Raw genomic sequence first — 15,244 nt, forward strand, 5'->3', positions numbered from 1 at the left:
ATATTCTAATATCTTTTATATATATATATATATATATATATATATATATATATATTTTTTTATATTTTTTATTGTTTTTTATATTTTATATATTAGAATGGATATTCATGTGTATATAAAAGAATGCAGGCATCAACTAGGGATCTATCAGACTCGACAGTAACACAGGTGCATAGAGAAGGAGAAATCATACCAAGTGTAGATCTCACTAGCCTCTTCACTTGATACGTGTCTGGAGCGCACCCAGCCTCATATAGCAGGAAGTGCGGGTGGAAGAACTTCCGGTCACCCCGAATGGGACGCTTCCGCTCATGCGCACATAGAGGTCGCCTGAGTGTAGGCTTCCGGTGTTGTGCCATATAGTGTCCGGCCATCATATAGTGTCCGCGCCGTACTGCGCATGCGCAGTACGGAGCAGACGAAGCTTCAGGAAATCTCCGAAGCTGAACGGCGCCTGCGCCGTGAGTGGAGGTGGTAGCCCCACCATCCAAGCAGACATAGGGTTGTGAATATTAGAGGGCCCCTTGCGGGCGAGCTTCGCTCGCCACACTTCGGGCTCGGCCTTGCTGCGCTCGGCTCTTTTTTATTCCTACTCTATGTCCACTTGTATAGTGGGGATAGAACCTGGACTCACGGCGCAGGTGCCGCTCATCCTCGCCAATTTTTGGAATCTGTGTTGGTGTGTACTGTGCATTGCGCAGTACGCAGCGGACACTATCGGATGGAGGACTTTATATGATAAGACACTGGCCGCCTTCTGTAATCGGCTTCCGCTCCTGTGTACACAGGAGTCGCTGGAGCGCAAGCTGCACCCGGAAGTTCGGGCAGAGTCAATCCCACCCACAGCTTTGGACCACCTGACCCCACCCTTCCGCTCTCACGCACACCAGCCAAAAGCCTGGGCGTGGGGGTGGCAACAAGTCAAAAAATATATATACTCTTGCTAAAGTCACGGCCAGAAGAAGAAGGGGGGGGCCACTAGGGGGCCATCAAGGGGTTAAGTGTGTTCCCTGCTAGATGTTTCTAACTGTATGGGGATGTGAGTTACTAGAGGAGGAGCCAGATCGCTGTTTCTACTTACAGTAGTGTTCTAACTGTAGAGGGAGGGGGGTGGGCTACCAGGGACATGACAGAGTTCGCTGTTCCCGATCACTGGGAACAGTAGATCTCTGTCATGTCTCCTGTCAGAACAGGGATTCCGCTTGTTTACACTAGCAGATCCCCATTCTGCCTCTGTACTAGGCGATAGCGAGTTGCCTGCAGACATCGAGTCCGCCTGACCCGCGGGCACGCTCCCGTGCAGAGCGCCGTGCAGCTACGGCGATTCGCGCAAGAGAATCGACCTGCGGCCGTATAACGATGGTGACAGGTCGGCAAGAGGTTAAATCTCCCTTAACAAGCCATTGGAATTTTGCATGTAACCCAGCCTAAAACAAAGACTTTCACAGACAATTAGCGCTCTGTGCAGATGAGACTCCACCGCCTCCATAGACTTACCAATCAAACTGCAAACGTCTGCAGATCTATAGGAGGGACAAAAAAAAATGACCTTTACTGGAAATGGCCTTTGCTAGACTAGTTGAACATCCCGTGTTCTCTCCATGGATGATTATCCCAGGAAGCAGCAGCCGATACACTTTAGTAACATATTACACAGAAGTCCCGAGTCCTCCCCATTACTGCCCCGTATATAAGAAGAGATAGGTAAAGGCAACATCGCAAGCTGGAATATAGACAAGGAGACTCCAATGCCACATAACAGGTGAGTCCGGTGTTGGGGGACAGTGGGCACAAATCACTAAAGGTTATCGCATGCGTTATGATGGTCACATGACCACTTAACGCATGTGATAATGAAAATATCAATTCAATATCGGTCGTATGCAATGTTTAGTGCAAACACTAAAAATGCCTGTTAAATACCACATAAAAAGGCATTAAAGTCAATTCACAGAAGGAAATAAATAAATGCATGCGGTGATTAAAGAGGAGGGCCGGTTTTAAAAAATTTTTTTTAAAAGTCAGCAGCTGCAAACACTGTAGCTGCTGACTTTTAATAAGCACACTTACCTGTCCAGGGCGCCCGCGATGTCGGCCGCCCGAGGCTGACCCGTCCCTCGGCTCTCGGGTCCTGGCGCCGCCATTTTGGCTAAGGGAAACAGGCAGTGGAGCCTTGCGGCTTCACTGCCCGTTTCCTACTGCGCATGTGCGAGTCGCGCAGCGCTTTGTGAATGGGACGCGCTGTGTTCTGGGACACACAGTTCCCAGAACACAGCGCGACCCATTACCCAGAAGATGCCGCACGGAGGAGAGAAGATAGAAGATCTCCGCGGAGGAGGAAGAGACAGATTAGGACAATGTGGCATTTCTGGTAAGTTAAAAAAAAAAAATCATTTTTTTTTTTCAGATTTTTTTCAAATTTTTAATGCCTTTTTTTTTTTTCAGGGTGGCCCTCCACTTTAAGTACTGGCCCAAGCTTGCGATAACTATGATAATGGTCAGATCCTGGGTTTGAGGTTATGTGATTGGTTTAAAAACAAATAGGCAGGAAATTATAATCTGAAGCAGGTGTCAGGAGTTGTCTCTGGAGCAGTGGCGGCCGGTGGTCATTTTTTTTTTTTAGGGGGGGGCGGCAAACAGTAATACTCCCCCGTTGGTCAGTCGGCGGGCGGGTCTGGTGCACTTACCCGACAAGTAGAGGCGCAAAAGATCAGAAAATAATATACTCCAGAGGGCTGTCTGTATAAAGTTATATTGGACGATAATATGAATGAGAACTTTTAGTTCTCAAGTCCCATGAAAGTGTCTTTCGTTCTTTGAGTGGGACTTTGGAATGCAGGGCTGCCAAAACAGGGAGCTGAAACCAGGCTTCTAAACTGTTGCAGGAAAAGAGAAGAAGAAGGGGGCGCCTCTGGGTGTAGATTTTTAAAAGGCAATTTATTCACAGGTAAAACAAACAGATGATGCACTCACATTTTCCAAGGCATAAAAAGGCATGTAGAATACAAGGGGGGCGGTTTTTCCATCTGATTCGTCCGTCACATAGGATCCGGTCCGCGGGTGTCATGTTGTCCTCTCCTGGCGTTACCACGAGTTTGTTGTTAAAAAATGCCGGCTTGGTGGACGCAGAGGATGCGTTTCCAAAGCGAGGCTTGGTTAGTGGTGACACGCGGGTCGCGGGGTTGTGACGTCACGGCGGGCGACGCGTTTCCTGAGCGTTCGGGTCGAGGTGGAGCGACGACCGCGCTCTTTCATCAGGCCAATCACCCGCGTGTCACCGCTAACCAAGCCTCGCTTTGGAAACACATCCTCTGCGTCCACCAAGCCGGCATTTTTTAACAACAAACTCGTGGTAACGCCAGGAGAGGACAACATGACACCCGCGGACCGGATCCTATGTGATGGACGAATCAGATGAAAAAACCGCCCCCCTTGTATTCTACATGCCTTTTTATGCCTTGGAAAATGTGAGTGCATCATCTGTTTGTTTTACCTGTGAATAAATTGCCTTTTAAAAATCTACACCCAGAGGCGCCCCCTTCTTCTTCTCTTTTCCTGGTGCACTTACCCCATCTATTCACTGACAGCTTTCCCTGCTTGGCGGCGGCAGCGACAGCTTTCCCTCCCTCTGCTCTCCACGGGCATCGGCGGCTTCCGTTTCCTCCCTCCTTTCTCGGTGACCAATCGGAACACGGGTCTCAGACCTGCTTCTGATTGGCCGGATTGAGGATCGGTGTTACCACAGCGAATATTAATTTGCTATTGTAACACATGGGTGGGCTCATGGCGCAATGCTCTGCTCTCCAAGCCCACCCTATTTTGAAGCCTATGAGAGCCTATGGCTCTAATCAGGTGCTTAAAAAAAAAAAAAAAAACACCTCCGCCGCTGTAATTCAGACGCCGGCATCCTGAAAGAGGCCAGATGCATGAATAGGGGGGTGGCCGTGGCAGCGATGGATAGATTTGTGCTATGCATGAATCTATCCATTATTCATATAAGGACAGAGGGGGGCGCCCCTAATGGATGGGCCGTCACTGCTCTGGAGGCTGGCAGATGGCATAGCACAGAAAATGGAGCCCTTTGAATCCAGTCTTCTGGCATTTAACCCCTTCCCGCCGAGCGTATGCAGATGTGCGTACTCGACTTTTGGGGGTTATACTGGGATGATGTCCGCAGCTGCAGGCATCATCCCGGTACCGTTGTTTAGAGCAGGTGATCGGCTTTCCAGGTATAACAACCGATGCGGCTAAAAGCCACTTGGTTGTTATACCGGAGGATCTCGCCTATGGAGATTTTTAGGTACCAAAGTTTGTCGCCATGCCACGAGTGCGTGCAATTATAAAGCGTGACATGTTTGGTATCTATTTACTCGGCGTAACATCATCTTTCACATTATACAAAAAAATTGGGATAACTATACTTTTTTTTTTTTTTAATTCATGAAAGTGTCCCTTTTCCCAAAAAGTTGCATTTAAAACACCGCTGCACAAATACTGTGCGACATAAAATATTGCAACAATCACCATTTTATTCTCTAGAGTCTCTGCTAAAAAAAATATATATAATGTTTGGGGGTTCTAAGTAATTTTCTAGCAAAAAAAAAAAATAGGGATTTTAACTTGTAAACAACAAATGTCAGAAATAGGCTTAGTCATGAAAGGGTTAGTAAAGTAATGCAGAAGAGAAGGAGGAGGAGAAGGTCTGGAGACGTCCTTTTAAAGGAAATTTCTGGATAAATTCACTGATGCTGATACCCTGAAGAAGTTCTGCTTATCCAAGGCACTAATGATGGAGCTGTATACCCAACTCATAGGGAGCCCCCAACCCAGAGCAGCCATGATTAAATTGTTGGCTTCCTTACACTTTTACACTTACACAAGCGAGATGCCTGCCATAACTTACCGCACAGTTTCAAGTAGGGTTGCCACCTGGACAGTTCGGGTTTGGAATCATGCGTCCGGGTTTCAGACTGCCTGAAACCCGGACACATTATTTAGACTGGACTATGACTTCCCAGCAGGGCAGCTGGCTGCAGTTGTCTAAGCCGAGAGTGTCTGTTACACCCTCGTTCACACTTCTCAAAGCCAGCACTAACAATCCCCTCCCCCTCAACACACACTTAGACGTGAGAGGAGAGAGGGCTCAATCTGCACCTCTTCCTCCTGCCCCTACCCCTCTGTGTCTGCCCACATTTAATTCCTCAGCACTTTGCCTCAGAAAAGGAAAATGGGGGCTGGAAATTTGAAGTCTAGCAGCTTCAGAAACATCTGGATGAGAGGTGCTGATTGCCAAGGGGTGAGTGAGCTCACCATCCATCCCTATCTCTGACTGAAGTCTCCCCCCTTCTCTCTCTTGCCTCTGAGTGAGTACACTAAGGTATATCAGGGTTCTCAGAGCACCCCTTACATCAGAGTTCCCCTTTACACCAAAGGGCACAGTGTTCCCCCTTACATCAGAGTCCTCTCTGTACATCAGAGTTCTCAGTGTTCCCCCTTAAATCAGGGTTCCCAGAGCATCCCTTATGTTAGAGTCCCCAGAGTTCTCCCTTACATCAGAGTCTGCAGAGTCCCTTCTTACAGTGAAAGGGAACTCTGCAAATTCAGCTCTAAAAGGGCATCTCTGTGTATTCAGATGTAAAGGAGAACTCTTGTTATTAACTTCATATGATTAGAAATGCCATTTAATAGCAAAATATATGTATAGTTTATACTATAAAATAAAAATAAAAATTGTTGTGCGCCGCATAAGTGTTCGGGTTTGACTTGATGAAAAGGTGGCAACCCCAGTTTCAAGCGGGTTGTTGGTTTGTTTTGTAGCCTTTGTGCTGGCCACGAAGATGGCAACTCACAGACAATTGCAAACACCTAAATCCAACACCTCAAAACAGCCAAAGGCAACCTACTGCCAATGGCTCCAATCAAAAGTGTAAAATGATAGTGTTGGCTGTAGGTTGTCATCATCTGTTTTTGCAATAGAAAGCTGGTTTTCTGAAAATTCTGTGTGTGGTGTGGCGGTAGGGCCCTGTGCTACCTGGAGGATTGCTGGTTTACGCCAGACTTTGGAGAGACAGGCGCGCTGATTGCACAGCTGTGTGCTGGGCTATTTAGTTTTGACCTGGCTATGGCTCAGGGTTCCACCTCAACAGACAGGAAGTCTGTGCATGGGCGTCAGGTGGACTCCCATTCCTCTGAGAGGAGTCCGAGGCTGCATGGGTGTAGCCAGAGCATGCATGTCTGCTCTGTCACCAATTACGTACTTGGTGACAGAGCTGCAAGACGCTGATCAGGAGTGAGCTAGGAGAAATCTTACCTCTAGGAAACTCTTTTGGGTTTGAGGAGCAGACCTAAGGCCTAGGCCAGTGATGGTGAACCTTGGCACTCCAGATGTTTTGGAACTACATTTCCCATGATGCTCAACTACACTTCAGATTGCATGAGCATCATGGGAAATGTAGTTCCAAAACATCTGGGGTGCCAAGGTTCGCCATCACTGGCCTAGGCTAAAGGCCTGAATCAGCCGTATGGGAAGAATGTAAGGCAAGAGGCTAAAGTATTGAGTGTGCAAGATACAGTAATGGTGGAACCCCCACTGCGTGGGTACTGATGTCTCCACCCCAATAGATGGGAAGTCTGTGCATGGGAGTCAAGTGGGCTCCCATTCCTCTGAGAGGAGTCCGAGGCTGCATGGGTGTAGCCAGAGCATGCATGTCTGCAGGAGGCATACGTACTTGGTGACAGAGCAGCAAGACGCTGATCAGGAGTGAGCTAGGAGAAATCTTACCTCTAGGAAACTCTTTTGGGTTTGAGGAGCAGACCTAAGGCCTAGGCCTAGGCTAAAGGCCTGAATCAGCCGTATGGGAAGAATGTAAGCCAAGAGGCTAAAGTATTGAGTGTGCAATATACAGTAATGGTGGACCCCCCCCCCCCCCCCCTGCGTGGGTACTGACGTCTTTGTGAACTTTTCTGTGCTTTTAAATAAAAGTGGGCTACCAGGCCCTTTAAAAATACATTTTCATACTGGAGTACTCACTGGAAAACACACCTACCGTTTGAGTCTGATAACCCCAATCTTACACCTGGTGGAGAATGCGGGCAGAATTGGAAGAGCTCCAGATCCTCGCATACCAAAAACAGTGAGTATCAAGAAACTGTGTGTTTTGCAGCAATGCTGTGATGAGCAGATAATGTGAACCAGTGGAGTCTGCATGTGGAATTGTGCTAGTTGCAAGTCTTAAAGAAGACAGTACGCAAAATTTTCCTGTGTTAAAAAGCATTGTGTGCCTGACTGCAGAGATTGGGTGGTCAAAACGCAAAAAGGAAGCAATGTTTGCTGAGATGAGAAACAGAACCCTGTGGCTGGAGGGGGTTGTTACAGACAGAACAAGCCCCAGACTGATGCACTTGGCCGCACTGGAGCAAAGGAAAAAGGAAAGCAAGCCGTCATTTAGTGCAAAGAGTGAGCAGATGGGTGCGGTTGCCCATGGCAACAAAGCAGAAATCCCCACAGCTGACTTCATATGGCCTATGCTGCCTTCTGAACATGTTGAAGACTTTTTGGATGATTTTGCGATGATTGCTTCCTACAGAGGATGGCCCAAATTTCGCTGGGTTGAGTTGGTGCAACCTTTTCTGATGGAGGAGTACCAAAAGGTGTACCGTGGGGATGTATCATAACTGAGATGACTATGACAATTTCCTAGGAGCAATCCAATCTAGAGAGCGCTGGAAAAGGTCAGAGGGGAGAATGTGGTCTCCCATAGCAACCGGAGAAAGTCTGTTTGCAGAAAGGAGGAGCTACAGCAGAGATGTGGCTCAAATTCTGAGTGAAGAGGTTTGTGCAAAAGTGTCTGTTGTCACCCCTGGGAATCGTGAAGGAACTTTTGTTCAGCCTGCAGGGGGTGATGGAGAGCACAAGAAACCAGTGGTTTCAAGTTATGGCTGCTTGTGTGAAGTGGTCAGCCTAGAGAAGAAGGCACAGTATCCAGCATCCTGCAAGGGGTATGACCATGTGTGTGTGGGTCTGCTGTTACCCCTGGCAACAGAAAATCTGTTTGGCCTGCAGGAGATGTTGGAAAATCCAAGAAGGATGCAATGTTTCCCTGTGTCCATGTGGGGGCATTAGATTGTGAGAGCACAGCAAAGAAGGGACAACGCCCTCAATTGAAGCTTTCAACACCTGCCAAATGGAATGGTAAGGCTGTTACAGTTACAAATGTGAGAGAGACTGTTATGGCACTATTCCCTGTGAAGTGGGAATAAGTCCAGCAGTTGCCCATAGCAACGCCTATGATGTCAGGTTGGAGGACCGCAAGACAAAGCTATTGACTATAGAGGATTGTGGCAAGTTTAAAGCAACACCGCTTCATAGAGAAAGAGGTCTACATGTTGGGAGAGTGCCATCTCCCTTAGCAATAGGAGAAAGTCGCAATGTATCATGCCTGGAATGTGATCAACCGGGGCATGGGATCTTCTCTTGTCCCAGTTTGTGGAATACGGCTGCTGATATTGTTGCTGGGCTTAACTCTTCGCCCTGCAAGCCCGGATTCCTGTATTAAGATGCTTGCAGTCACCCCTGGCAACAAAGAGGAAATTCCTGTTGTGCCTGCTGTAGTTTCATCCCGTGGCCACCAGGGGGAGTCGGCCAGTAGAAATGCAGTACAAGAAAGTCAACGTACTCAAATGAACATGGCAAGACCTGTTACTTGGATAGGTAAGACTGTTGCTGTTGAAGTCATGGGAAAGACTGACTGTGGGATTGCTCACACTGAAGTGGAAGTGATCCCAGAGGGGAGATCCACTGTTGGTGCAGAAAAGGACTTGCCTCACTGCAGTGCCCTGTCCAGTGGGGAGGCAAGTGTTAAAATTGAATGTGATGGTGTGAAACGTACTAAGGAATATGTTCTTACTGGTATTGAGTTAACTATTGCTGATAATGTGATGCTTAATGAGATAGGGGTGATCGCTATGCAGGATATGCTATTCCCCTTAGCAACAGTGTATAAGGCTACAGAGGTGTCCCTAGAAACCGCTGTGTGTTGGAGCCAGAGGTTGCCCGGGGCAACTGTGGTGCCACTCTGATGGATAAGAGGGTACTTGACCGTAGTGATAATGTGTCAAATGGTAAAACTAAAATTTCTGAAATTACTTGTGCTGATAATGGGTTACTGTGGTCTGTCAAAAGTCTTCATGAGTTTAATGAAGCGCCACCCTAGCAAGGTGGTGAAGTTATGGTATTGCAGCCTGCTGTGTTTAAAAATATGTTTTGCCACAAGTTAGTTTAAACAAAAGTGATATGTGCAATGTGCCTGATGTGGAGCCACTCTGTCCTGTGTCTCCTTCGGCAGTTGGAGCGGTACTGCGTTGTACCTCCTGATGGGAGTCCAGAGAAGGTAGACTGGGACCGATGGGCAACAAGTCTGTTGGCTTTAGTAACCCTTTTATGACTAAGCCTATTTTTGCAATTTCTTGTTTACAAGTTAAAATCCATATTTTTTGCTATATTTCTCCTAGCTCACTCCTGATCAGCGTCTTGCAGCTCTGTCACCAAGTACGTATGCCTCCTGCAGACATGCATGCTCTGGCTACACCCATGCAGCCTCGGACTCCTCTCAGAGGAATGGGAGTCCACCTGACTCCCATGCACAGGCTTCCTGTCTGTTGAGGTGGAACCCTGAGCCATAGCCAGGTCAAAACTAAATAGCCCAGCACACAGCTGTGCAATCAGCGCGCCTGTCTCTCCAAAGTCTGGCGTAAACCAGCAATCCTCCTGGTAGCACAGGGTCCTACCGCCACATATCCTCCCCCCTTGTTTCGAACCGGAGGAACACATAAACCCGTCACCATGGATGGGACACTTCTGTGCCAGCCATTAGCTGCGTGGGCCCATTTCTTTTTCTAGGTATGTTTCCACCAGCACTCCGCCTTGGTACCTCTGTGCCAACTATCAGCAGCATGAGTCCTAATCTGCCCAACCTTTCTTCTAAAGGGGCACTCCACCCATATCTTCTTCCAGGTGTGCTTCCACCAGCACTTCTTCCTAAACCGTGGGGTCCCACTAATCTCTCTATCCCTTCTACCTTCTGGCCACAGGACCCTCCCTTTCTTCTTTTCTCCCATAGACCTACTCTCCCGGGACTGTTGGGGACCCACTTCCATGAAACCCCGTCAGGGACTGACCCCTCTCACTACCTGACGCAACACTAACCAACAACATCCATTTCTCATGTTCACTAACCCCTGTGTGGTTCTCTCTCTGGGGACTCTCCCTTCTCATTGGCTAAGACAGCAGCAGGAGCACCAGCCCCCCTAATACTTACCTGAGCCCCATCCTGATCCAGCGACGTACACAAGAGCCTCAACTTATCGGGGACTCAGCCTCCTCAGAGGGAGGAGGCGGGGCCGATCCGTGGCTCCCTGTCTGAATGGACAAGCAGAGCAGTGGCTTGGGAGTGCGCCTGCTTGGGTGCCCCATTGCAAGCTGCTTGCTCTAAAGGGGCACTGGACAGGAGGTAGGTGCCAGGAGTTCTGGTGAGGGACCCAAGAAGAGGTGGAGCAGGGCTGCTTTGTGCAAAACCGCTGCACAGAACGGGCAAGTATGACATGTTTGTTATTTACAAAAAAAATAAAAAATGTTGCCTTTAATGTCACATTGGTTGTTAATGCCACCCCAAGTGTGGGTAGCACACACAGGTTTTTACCAACACGGCGCCTCCGACGATCTGCGCATGCGCCGTGTTGACGCCACGCCAGCTGATCAACATATCAGATGGAGTGACGTTGTGTACTGCACATGTGGCAGGGGGTGTGTGGGCATGCGCATGTGTCAGGGTACTGAAGTTTATAGCAATTTTAAGGTTTGACATGTTGGGTATCTACACTATATTGAGTATCAGGACGCCTGCCTTTGCACGAAAATGAACTTTAATGGTATCCCAGTCTTAGTCTGTAGGGTTCAATATTGAGTTGGCTCACCCTATGCAGCTATCACAGCTTCAATTCTAAACCTTGTAGACAGCCTTCCCAGAAGGAGTGTGTCTATGGGAATGTTTGATCATCCTTCCAGAAGCACATTTGTGAGATCAGGAACTGATGTTGGACGAGAAGGCCTGGCTCGCAGTCTCCACTCTAATTCCTCCAAAAGGTGTTCTATCAGGTTGAGGTCAGGACTGTGTGCAGGCCAGTCAAGCTCCTTCACCCCAAACTCGCTCATCCATGTCTTTTATGGACCTTGCTTTGTACACTGGTGCACAGTCATGTTGGAACAGGAAGGGGTCATCCCCAAACTGTTCTCACTAATGCCCCGTACACACGAGCGGACTTTTCAACATCCAAAGTCCGAAGGACCGAGTCCGTCAGACTATCCGATCGTGTGTGGGCTGCAACGGACTTTTGATTCGCCAAAGTCTGACGGACTTTAGAAATGAAGCATGCTTCAAATTTTCCCGACGGAACTCCGCCGGACCCGGTCCCCTTCGAAAACTCCGCTCGTGTGTGTGCTACTCCGACGGACTAAAACCGACGCTAGGGCAGCTATTGGCTACTGGCTATGAACTTCCTTATTCGAGTCGGGTCGTACGTCATCACGTTCGAATCCGTCGGAGTTTAGTGTGATCGTGTGTGGCCAAGTCCGTTCGGCCCAAAAGTCTGTCAGAACTCCGTCGGAACTCCGGCGGAACTCCTTTGGAAGTCTGTCGGACATAAGTCCTCTCGTGTGTACGGGGCATTAGTTGGGAGCATGAAATTGTCCAAAATGTCTTGGTATGCTGACGCCTTAAGAGTTCCCTTCACCGGAACTAAGGGGCCAACCCCTGAAAAACAACCCCCCGCACCATAATCCTCCCTCCACCAAATGATTTGGACCAGTGCACAAAGCAAGGTTCATGAAGACATGGATGAGCTAGTTTGGGGTGGAGGAACTTGACTGGCCTGCACAGAGTCCTGACCTCAACCCGATAGAACACCTTTGGAATGAATTAGAGCAGAGACTGCGAGCCAGACCTTCTTGTCCACATCAGTACCTGACCTCACAAATGCGCTTCTGGAAGAAAGGTCAAACATTCCCATAGACACACTCCTAAACCTTCTGGACGGCCTTCTCAGAAGAGTTGAAGCTGTTATAGCTGCAAAGGGAGGGCCAACTCAATATTGGACCCTACGGACTAAGACTGAGATGCCATTAAAGTTCATGTGTGTAAAGGCAGGTGTCTCAATACTTTTGGTAATATAGTGTATATCTATTTACTAGGTTCCACCTCATCTTCTATATTTTACCAAAAAAATTGGTAATTTATGAAATTTTGTTACATTTATTTAGTTTATTCTGGTTGAAAATAGACATAAGTCCATCCAGTTCAACCAACATTGGTGTGCCCTAGTGTATTTTTCCACAAATGTTGCATTTCCTAAACCGTTGAGCTAAATATTGTGGAACACAAAATTGGAACTAGAACCCTTTTATTCCCCAGGGTGTTCTCTTTCATAAAATATATAATGTTTGGGGGGGTTTTATGTAAACTTCAGGGCTATTGGCTCTGGCAGAAAAGGTTTAAACCAAATAAAAGAAGACGGCACAATCCAGCATTGGATGCAAACATCTTTATTGTATTAAAACTGGATACATACAAAAGATCACTAATGCTGGTGCGTACTCCAGGGGATGAAATGCGTCAGTGATGTTTCCTGCGTGTACTTTTGTTTTGATACAATAAAGAAATTTGCTTTCAATGCTGGATTGTGCCACCAATCCATTGTTCAGCTGAAACATTTATTCCTTAGTGGCAAATTATTTGTGCACCTGGCTGTGGATTGCGGGAAAGCCTGGACCGACCCAGGGCGGTATTACCGGATTGCACAAGGAAATGTTTAAATGTGGGGAGGACATAAATCTTGATGCAGGCAGTGTCCTTGTTAGGAAAAAATACAGTTATATAATAAGGGGTTTTGTGATAGAACAGCTGCTAAGGGTGCCAAGGGGCACTTGGTAGGATGTGGAAATTTACTATAGACAGGTTGGCCCTGATCTGGGAAAGATGCTATGGGGCTACCAGAAATAATCGCATTATCTCGTATCGCCTGAGGCCGGAACATTGCTAAAACCTCCCAGTGAATGAGCCATTATCTACAAACAGGTGCAACCTGTGCAGAAAAGAAATGACCAGAAATTTCTGTTTAAAGTAAACCATAACAGGATGACATTTAGTTTGATTATATATATATATATATACACACAGTATCTCAAAAAAAGTGAGTACACCCCTCACATTGTTGTAAATATTTTATTCTATCTTTTCATGTAACAGGGCTGGTGCAAGAATTTTTGACACCCTAGGGCGAAACCTCATTTTGTTGGCCCCGCCCATGACTCCACCCCTTTGCAATATGTGACCCACCTGACCATTACACACACACACACACTGACCTACCTACCTGACACATACACTGACCATTACATACACACACACACACACTCTGACCTACCTATCTGACACACACACTGACCCACCTACCTGACCATTACACACACACACTCTGACCTACCTATCTGACACATACACTGACCATTACACACACACACACACACACACACACTCTCTGACCTACCTGACACATACACTGACCATTACACACACACTGACCCACCTACCTGACCATTACACACACACACACTCTGACCTACCTACCTACCTGACACATACACTGACCATTACATACACACACACACACACACACACTCTGACCTACCTATCTGACACACACACACACACTGACCTACCTACCTGACACATACACTGACCATTACACACACACACACACACACACACACACACACACACACTGACCTACCTACCTGACACATACACTGACCATTACACACACACTGACCCACCTACCTACCTGACACATACACTGACCATTACACACACACACACACACACACACACACACACACACACACACTGACCTACCTACCTGACACATACACTGACCATTACATACACACACACACACACTCTGACCTACCTATCTGACACACACACACACTGACCTACCTACCTGACACATACACTGACCATTACACACACACACACACACACACACACTGACCTACCTACCTGACACATACACTGACCATTACACACACACACACACACACTGACCTACCTACCTGACACATACACTGACCATTATACACACACACACACACACACACACACACTGACCTACCTACCTGACACATACACTGACCATTACACACACACTGACCCACCTACCTGACCATTACACACACACACACACACTCTGACCTACCTACCTACCTGACACATACACTGACCATTACACACACACACACACACACACACACACTGACCTACCTACCTGACACATACACTGACCATTACACACACACACACACACACACACACTGACCTACCTACCTGACACATACACTGACCATTACATACACACACACACACACACACACACACACACACTCTGACCTACCTATCTGACACACACACACACACACTGACCTACCTACCTGACACATACACTGACCATTACACACACACACACACACACACAAACTGACCTACCTACCTGACACACACACACACTGACCTACCTACCTGACACATACGCTGACCATTACATACACACACACACACACACACACACACACACACACACACACACACACTCTGACCTACCTACCTGACACACACACTGACCATTACACACACACACACACACTGACCTACCTGACACACACACACACTGACCTACCTACCTGAAACATACACTGATCATTACATACACACACACACACACACACACACACTCTCTGACCTACCTGACACATACACTGACCATTACACACACACTGACCCACCTACCTGACCATTACACACACACACACACACACACACTCTGACCTACCTACCTACCTACCTGACACATACACTGACCATTACACACACACACACACACACACACACACACACACACACACACACACACTCTGACCTACCTGACACATACACTGACCATTACACACACACACACACACACACTGACCTACCTATCTGACACATACACTGACCATTACACACACACACACACACACACTCTGACCTACCTGACACATACACTGACCATTACACACACACACACACACTCACACACTCTGACCTACCTGACACATACACTGACCATTACACACACACACACACTCTGACCTACCTAC

The 15,244-nt window shown here is 47.5% G+C and overlaps 1 protein-coding gene across 1 annotated transcript in view; it reads left to right on the forward strand.

The window, feature by feature from the left end:
• The first annotated feature begins 1,666 nt into the window (after positions 1-1,666).
• Positions 1,667-15,244, forward strand: part of LOC143927561 (solute carrier family 26 member 6-like) — a 90,979-nt gene continuing 77,401 nt past the window's right edge. The window contains exon 1 of the mRNA XM_077451695.1: positions 1,667-1,762. The gene's annotated coding sequence lies outside the window, so the exon portion shown is untranslated. The remainder of the gene's footprint in view (positions 1,763-15,244) is intronic.

The sequence above is a fragment of the Lithobates pipiens genome, unplaced genomic scaffold, assembly GCF_037356315.1.
Source record: "Lithobates pipiens isolate NorthernLeopardFrog02 unplaced genomic scaffold, aLitPip1_a1.2 Scaffold_23, whole genome shotgun sequence".
NCBI lineage: Eukaryota > Metazoa > Chordata > Amphibia > Anura > Ranidae > Lithobates > Lithobates pipiens.